Source organism: Protobothrops mucrosquamatus, unplaced genomic scaffold (assembly GCF_001527695.2).
Source record: "Protobothrops mucrosquamatus isolate PMUCROS unplaced genomic scaffold, P.Mucros_1.0 scaffold2918, whole genome shotgun sequence".
NCBI lineage: Eukaryota > Metazoa > Chordata > Lepidosauria > Squamata > Viperidae > Protobothrops > Protobothrops mucrosquamatus.
Genome location: NW_015388944.1, coordinates 36571 through 45972, shown reverse-complemented (window position 1 = coordinate 45972; position 9402 = coordinate 36571).

The window sequence follows — 9402 nt, the reverse complement described above, 5'->3', positions numbered from 1 at the left end:
GGGAAATTAGCAGACACACTCTCTATGGCAATCAGTGGTTCCATTAGATGCTGCAGTAGTTTTCTAGAGGACAGCTGTTGTCACTCCCTCTCCCGAGGTTGCACTTTGGTTGGGCCAACTTCAGCAGCTAAATTCTCATTTCTGCCTTCTCCAAATTAAAACTGAGCATCTGTTCATTTAACAGATTGTTAGAAGCCCTTTCCATGTGTTGCTAATAGCTGCTGCCATCGGCAGTTGATCACTTGTCTTCCCATCACACCCCTTGGTAAAGAAAGAGACTAGGGAAACCCAGCCAAAATGCAAGGGTCAATTTACCTATCAATCTTTGTATGCTTGAAAAGCCTTCTGTCCAGAAAACCTACATAATGATACCCAGCATCAGTGCTTTTTTTGTAAAAAAAAGAAAAGAAAAAAAAGGTGCCGGAACTCACACATGTCATACAACTTGCCTTGCCTACCCTACAAGATTCCATCCAAAAAAGGTGCCGGAACTCCGTTCTGGGCGTTCTATGACAAAAAAAGCCCTGCCCAGCATGAAGCTGGGCAAGATGCACACTTAAGGATCAGTCATCTCAGGTCTCGGTGTCTGGATTGTAGATAGTTCCCCCAAAAGTAGAGTGTATATCACAAATATAATAGAGTGGCATATCATAAATAGATGCATTCACAACTGTCCCATATTTTCTTTATCACAGAAAATAGTGTGGAGGGGAGACAAGGAAAATAGAAACCCACCACTGAAAGATACAGGCCACAGCCAGATGAGTGCAAGTCCTTGAACTGGCAGAAAAGTCTTTGGCATAAGATTTAACCTTACTCTGGTACAGGAACAAGGTGGCAACTGTTGTAATATGTAGAACAAGTTAAGGAGAGCAATTGTTTGGGAGCTGAAGTCCATGTATCTTAAAGTTGCCAAAGTTGAAAAACACTGATCTAGACAGCCTGATCGCTAATTATCACCCAAGAAGTATCTTCTAGTATTTAAAAAACCCAACATTTAAGTCAGTTTTTGTTTCTGAGTTTTTCAGTCACAAAGTCACTAATTCTAGCCTTGTCTGTGGAGCAACAAAGACCATTTATGCTTTGCATGCCTCCTTAGGATTCAGCTTTGGGCATAATGTTCATCTATATCTATTTTTGAGCCCAAGAACATAACACTATCTACCATATTCTTTCTTTACTTTAAATTGTTAAGCTGACTAAGCAGGCTGGTTGACTTTACTTTTCTCTTCTTCATATTCACACATCAAACTAAGCAGTATTGTGGTTTCTTGGATTCTGATTTATTGTGATTTGTGAATTCAGTCACTGTGGCTTGTAGACCATGTTTTATGGCTTGGTGCAATGTAGCTGATCCAATATACACTAGATAAAGAAACATAGCTTAATATAACATAGGAACTCAGCCACTGATCTTAAATATCGTATTGATAAACATGAAAATAAACATCTGCATACACATTCTTTATTTCCATGTATTTCATGTTTACAAAAACACATTTCCATTAATTGAGGGTGACATATCTTTATGCCTACCACACAATCGTAACTGATTTCCCCCCTCTCACCATGCAGCATTTCATTGATAGTTTTCTTGCAAAACCATTTATTATTAAAAAGAGGTTGTTTGAAATATAAATATAAAAGTATAAATATAAAAAATTAATTCTGCTGAAATAGAATATAAAGCTCTTAACATTTTTACAAATTTCAGGCATGTCGAGAATCTACAGATTTGTATCTATAGTTCACATATTAAAAATGAATAGATTTGTCATTTTTTAAAAAAAAGTATTCAAGAAGGATTTGTAATATGCAAAACTGAATACAGATGTATACTTAAAGAGATGGGATAGGCAATCTGGACTGGAAAACAAAAAGTCATGATTACTATTGGGCTGACTTCCAAAATAAATTTATGAGCAGCATCTAAAAAAGGCTATTTCTTCAATGAAACACAAGAATGAATTCTTTATTTATGGGCAAGAAAATTCATAGCATCAGGCCCATTTTTAGCAATTTGCAATTTTACGTTTTCTAGGCAAGAAAACCAGTAAATTGGTGGCACCCTAACCATACAGTGAAGGTTCTTTGTCTGTGTTGTGTGGGACTCAGTGCGAGACTCACATTTTGTGGTTCTAAAAAGTATGCTTTTCCTTTTTTTTCCTATTTTATTGCATTTTCCCTTTTGTAATACCATTAGTGAGATGCGGGATGAGCAAGGAAGAGTAGCAGTTGCCAAAAGGTACAGACAACTAAACACCATAGGTCAAACATCTTTTATGCAAATATGTGCTTGGTGCTACAAGCCTTCTTTCGGTTACTTCTTTGGGGACTTAGAATAAGGAAAGAGTCAGATGAATAGTGGTTGAGACACCAGCACAGAAACCAGGAGACCATGAGTTCTAGTCCCACCTTAGATATAAAGCCAGCTGGGGACCTTGGGCCAGTCAGTCTATCTCAGCCCTAGGAAGAAGGCAAGGGCAAAACACTGCTGGAATCTTGCCAAGAAAACTGCAAGGACTAATCCAGGCAGTCACCAAAGTCACACATAGAGTAGGGAATCTTGATTTTATTTTTTTTTAATATGCCATCAGTAAAAGGTCTCTGAATTTTAATACTGGCTAGGGAAGCACAGAGAGGCTGAGAGAACGGATGTTTGTGAACATTTGTTAACCCTGCTTTCCAGAATGTTTGTTAAATGATAAATGATTTTATCTGATGGAAATGAGAAAATGAAGAGTTGGGGTTAGGATCAATGCAAATTGGAGTTTTATTGGAAGAAAATGTGTTACAGCTGAGGTTTCTGTCACGATGCAGGAGTGATGGTGAAAAGCAGTAATTGCATTTTCCCCCCTACATTTCGGGAACAGGGAAGTTTTGTTGGGGCAGTTTTTCTTAGATTTATATAGATTAGGGTAAGAATATTTTTCTTTATCTCAGTCTTTAACTGGGTACATGATTAAAAATCTACTCCATCAAAGAGCTGTCCTTGCTGCCTAACCTGTTATTAGCATTCTGAGTTCACAAGTTTTGTCTTGGTAAGGCTTCCAATACAATCATATAGTTGCCTACTAAAAAATAAGTCTTATTGTGAGCTCAGTAAGCTTATTCCAAGGAAGCTGGTTGTGGAATTCTTATCTATGTTAATCCTTTTGGGTGGTTTACCGTAACAAAAAAAAAATGAAACAGCTTTTAAATGTCTTACTAGCAACTTTATTTGTGGTTTTCCTTCTTTCAGTAAGTAGTGTGAGATAATGGGTTATTCAAGCCAATGCATTATGTTCTACCATATGGGAAAATGTGGTTTTCACAGGACACTAACTCATATGAAGAAAAAGGTGACTCTCCTCCAAATGTTTTTAGATTTACTCCTTGCTGTCCCCTTCAAATGTCGTCTTTTGGAGAAAGCGCTTCACAATATTTTAACAGCAGCTGTATTTGTGTTGATGAGTCTGTCACTTGGAGTGGAATGACATTGAGCTGAATGGCTTCTCATGAAGTTTATTTTTAGCAGTCTAGTGGAATTTTTGTCTCATCAGAGGCCTTCAGAGAGAGATTTCTTACTGAAAGGTCATAATCCTAAATTAAAGCATACAATTTTCTCCATCTTCTAAATTAACACTTATAAAAACATAACAACTGCACAGTTTCCAGCACTGTGAACTGAGCTATCTATATATTGCTTGCCTATATTTGGCAGTGATTGTTTAGATCATTAGATTGTTTAGATTGTTTGGATATGAAAAAAGCTAAGGATTTCAACTGATAATAAGGAGTCAGAGTTAATCTCTTAGAAAAATAGTTTGGGAGATTTTCTAGATGCAACTTTGTTCTAGACTTACAAGTGGCATCATAGCCTACAAGTTATCACCTTTTTCTACAAAGAACTGACCTGGCCATGGCTACCCAAGGTCTTGACTTGGATTGGACAGCCCTATATAGAGCTATTCATGGAAAGAATTACAGAATCTCATCTACTGCAAATACTAAGGATACTGACTAGTCAAGGGATGGGCTTCCTTTGCCACTAAATCCATTTTTGATACCCTTGGAACCCATTCTGACCCGACTGTGACAGTTCATTGAAATTGGAAACATAACTGTAATAGTTATCAGAATTGTATATATGATCCACTATTCCTTTAACTTCCACAAAGGGAGGGGGGGCAGAGAGAGATACAAATGTTATGTCATTTTCTTGTGTACAAGGCTGAATGTGGCTTTTACACAGGGATGTCAAGCTCACCGCATCATGTGATGTGTTGCGACATATCGTGACTTTTTCCCCAAGTGATTCTGATGGTCTTGTGATGTCCATAATAAGAACTAGACATTTATGCCTGTGTGTATGGGTATGTATTAAATCTACTGACCTAAAGCAGAGTTGTGACAAAGGTAAATGTTGGTTCATCATTTCTTGATCTATCTTTTTTCCTCTATAACTACTTAGCAATTTTTCATTCTGAGCATTAGAGATGTAGATTTGTGAACCACATATTTGTTCTCATATTTGGTATGAAGCCCTTTATGCTTAGACATTAGCTGGCACACCACTGAATCCATATTGCCTTTACCCTATTTTGTAGCATTTCTGCTTTTCCATTGCCAGAAAAGGTGCAGGATGCAAATAAAAATGAAATGAAAAGATTGCACATATCATCCAAAGTGGGATCTGCACTGAAGGATAAGGTTAAATTGGCTTCTAGCTCCAAAAAATATACAAGTTGCTCCTCTGTACAATGGGTTATTTTTATTGGATCTGCTATTTGTCTGTAAGACCAGGCAAATTTATTCAAAGAATTAATGCAGTCAGAAAAAAAAACAGAACTCAAGAGATTTTAATTTCTTTTTTTTCTCTTTTGTAGAAATGAGAGAATTTAGTTCATGCTACAGACTAAATGTCTGCGGTAAAAATGCTATTTACTGTATGTTTTAATTATGTTGTTGGAAAATGAAAACTACTAACAGCACTAATGGATTAATACGTACATTATGGAATTAAGTGAATAGAACACTGGACATTCCATTATGAATTTTAGACATGATTTAAATGTCAAAGGAGGTAAACAACATTAACTGCAAATTTTAAGATAAGGAATGTGATGTAAATTTAAATCACTAAAAGGGTGATGGTTTAAACAGTTTCATCAGTTAGGCCATTAATTCTTGTTCCTCTAAAGGAGAATTTTTGCTTCTTTTCAGGTTTTTTTTCCCAATCTCCACCTCTTTTTGCTGTATTATTTCTATTCCCTGTGGAATTCATACATTCAGACATTATGTCAAAAATACATGGTGTAATTATGAAAGATTCTGTTGTCAGCATTCTTCGGTCACACTTATTTCCCTGTTCATGCTCATAGTTCATATTCCACTATTCCATATTCCTATGTTTAAAAAACAAATGCCTTCCAGTAGTAATTATCTTATGCCATATGCTCATGACATTGACTTGTCTTATCTCCAACAAACAGCTGAAACAGTTTAAAGACTTCTTTAACCATTTCAGTTTTAAAATAGTGTTTTCCGCTTTCCTCACAACATAGAATGTGACATGGATAAGATCTAGCAGACTTCAACAAGCCTAAGCCTAAGTTTTGTTGGCCATTATAGGTTACTGTGGTTACGTCCAATCAGACAGCTGATTATCCCATAGTATGTGAATTGAGCTTTCTGAAGCAGATTTTTTCTGGGCTCCTTATAAACATGTGTTTAGTATTCTTTTGAAAGTGTGCCAGGCCTAAAATATATGATTAAGAGAATGCTAGTACTATACTGCAGAAGGAGAGAGTCAGGTGCTGCAAACCGTGTGTTGCTGATTCTATCACCTTTGAGGGTATTACAGATTTTCCACTGCTTCTGACTACAAAGGCTTCTTTGTGGATGTATTCTTTAAAACTCTTTTACAATGTTGTATGCTTTGGGTGAAGTCATCTTGCTTACTGTCAGCTTCTTGAACTAGAGGGCTTACGTAGAGAGATGCAAAGACACAGCTCTTGATAAAATTTTATTGGAGACACTGGAAAAGGTATTAATAACATGTTATGACCCATGTGGTCAAGGCAAGGCAGGTCTCTAGAGAGTTCTTTATTTCTTTTAACAAATGTGCCAGCCCTGCAACAACTGGTAAGGCTCCACCCTCATGCTACCCTGAAGGCAGCCACCCTCAGATTCCCAAACACAGCCCCGGTAGTACAAAGAAAGCCCACAGAGTAGGAGCATGCTCACAGGGCAAGGTCCAGGATTCCAAGTCCAAAGCCCCAGTGAAGCAAAGGCCAAAATGTAGGCCACAAGAGAAGGGTGAGGTCCAAAACAAAATGTGAAGAGCAACCTTCCAAGCAAGGCAAGGCAAACAGCAACAAACTCAGAGAGAACCTAGGAAAGATTCCATGGATGAAAATCCTAAAGGGGAAAACAACTCAAGAAGCATGGGAAACTCTGAAAAATGCTATCATAAAAGCCCAATCCAGCACAATTCCATTGCAAAAGAAAAACAAGAAAGTCAGGAAGAAACCAGCATGGCTGCACAAAGTTCTCTCAGAAAACTGAAAGACAAAAAGGATAGGTACAAAAAATGGAAAGAGGGACACATAACTAAGGCTAATTATGAGCAGACAGTCAGAACATGCAAAGATGAAATCAGGAAAGCAAAGGCTCAGAATGAACAAAGACTTGCAACAAAAATCAAGGATAATAATAAAAAAGTTTTTTTCAACATATTAATAACAAGAAAAAAGTCAAGGAAACTGTAGGTCCACTAAAGAGAGAAGATGGCAAGGAAGTAATAGAGAAAGCAGAGCTGCTTAACTCATTTTTGCATCAGTCTTCACATAAAAATAAATTATAGCACAACATACAAAACAAATACTGTGAAAGACAAACTAGAAACAAAAATGAAAACAAGAAAATGGTAAGAGAACACCTATCCGACCTTGATGAATACAAATCACCAGGACCCGACAGATTACATCCCAGAGTTCTGAAGGAGCTAGCAGATGTTATCTCAGAACCATTGCACCATATCTTTCAAAAATCCTGGAGCACCGGGAAAGTACCTGAGGATTGGAAAAGGGCTGATGTGATTCCCATCTTCAAGAAAGGGGAAAAAACAGACCCAGGAAACTACAGACCAATCAGTCTAACATCAATACCTGGGAAGATCCCTGAAAAGATAATCAAAAAACAGATCTGCGAACAGCTGGAAGCAAACAAAGTCATAACTAGTAGCCAGCACGGGTTTGTTAAAAACAGTTCATGCCAAATCAATCTTATCTCATTCTTTGATAAAGTGACAAAATTAATAGAACAGTGAAATGCTGTGGACATAGTATACTTAGATTTCAGTAAGGCATTCGACAAAGTAGACCAGAATCTACTGCTTGGTAAGCTGGCTAATCTGTACTTATAGCTTTGATTTTTCCTGCCTAAATGTAAAACTTTGGTTTTCTCCACATTAAAACTCATTTTGTTGGATAGGGCCCATGGTTCCAGTTTGTCAAGATCTTTTTGAATCCTGAGCTTGTCTTCTGGGGTGTTGGCTATTCCTGCCAGTTTAGTGTCATCTGCAAATTTGATGAGTTCCCCTTCTATTCCCTCATCTAAGTCATTGATGAAGATATTGAAGAGTACTGGGCCTAAGACGGAGCCTTGTGGTATCCCACTGCTTACTTCTCTCCATGTGGATGTAGTACCATTGAGGACTATTCATTGAGTATGGTAGGCAATCTTGGCTCTTTTATGACTCATGGACTTCAACTCCCAGAATTCCTGAGCCAGCCATGCTGGCTCAGGAATTCTGGGAGTTGAAGTCCATGAGTCATAAAAGAGCCAAGGTTGCCTTCCCCTGGGCTAGTCTAAAGAAAAGAAGAAATAGGGGAGACATGATAGCAGTATTCCAGTATTTGAGAAGCTGCCACAAAGAAGAGGGGGGTCAAATTATTCTCCAAAGCACCAGAGGGCAGGACAAGAATCAATGGTTGGAAATTGATCAAAGAGAGAATCAACCTGCAATTAAGGAGAAACTAACAATTAACCAGTGGAACAGCTTGCCTTCAGAAATCATGGGTACTCCATCACTGGAGGTTTTTAAGAAGAGACTAGACAGTCACTTGTCTGAGATGGTATAGGTTCTCCTGGTTGAGCGGGGGGTTGGACTAGAAGACCTCCAAGGTCTATTCTATTCTATTCTATTCTATTCTATTCTATTCTATTCTATTCTATTCTGTTCTGTTCTGTTCTGTTCTGTTCTGTTCTGTTCTATTCTATTCTATTCTATTCTATTCTATTCTATTCTATTCTATTCTGTTCTGTTCTATTCTGTTCTGTTCTGTTCTGTTCTATTCTATTCTATTCTATTCTATTCTATTCTATTCTATTCTATTCTCAGGCACGAGTAAAAGCCGGGGGAGTGTAAACCAAAGCAAGCAATTGTTCCTGCAAAGACTAACTCTCCACAGCTTCTCCTTAAGTCACTCCCCTCCAGGTGTGTCTTGTGAGGAGGGATGGGGCAACCTCCTCTTGAGTAGTCTTGCAGCCCTTCTCTGGGCTTGCCTAAGCTCCACTCTCCTTACCCTTGGACCGCGTGGAGTAGGCAGCTGAGGAGTAGAGGAGATCTGCTGCCTATCAGCACCACTGCCAGTCAGCAGCGATCCGCCCCTGCAGGCAGGCAGCTCTCCGTCTGGTTGACCACCTCCCCCAATGCCTGAGGGGCCCAGGTCAGCATTGTTCTCAGCCCTGGTGTGCTTTCCCTGTCGGACGGTCCCAGCTTCAACTCTTCCTTCTCCTCTTCCTCAGAACCAGCCACGACATAACAAAGATGACTCACTGCTGCAAACTCTGAGATTGAAGCCATACAAATAGTGTTGCCAAAGTTCAAACCTAACATTTTCCCCTTGTGCCTGCGTGTTTTAAGCAGGCTAAGCATTGCTTCTTTCTCAGTAGCAAAATAGGTTGATAGTGATGTACAGCGTTTATAAAGAATCATTTTGATTTCAGAGACTTTGCTTCTGAATTTGTCCATTCTAGCCGTCACACCAACTTCATTCTGCTTCAATGGCAAACCATTTGGACCAAAATGTACATACCGCCAGCACAGCCCTTCCCTTGTAGCACTCCTCAGGGGCAAAATTTACTCAGTATCAATTGATCCTTCCCACATCATTATGTATTCCTTATCTATGCCTGCAGCCTATCAACCGAGCTAGTTTTGGGCATGCTTTTAAAAGAGCACCAGACCTGCTTCCAAAATTAGCCCAACTGATAGGTCATAGATAAAGATTACCTCTGTATATACAGCAAGTTGGTCAGACAACTTGACAGATAGATAAGCATGCTTTTTCAAGCACCCATCTATGCTCATCAAATCCTGACCCTCCCCACATTGGGCAAGATACTTGGTATGGT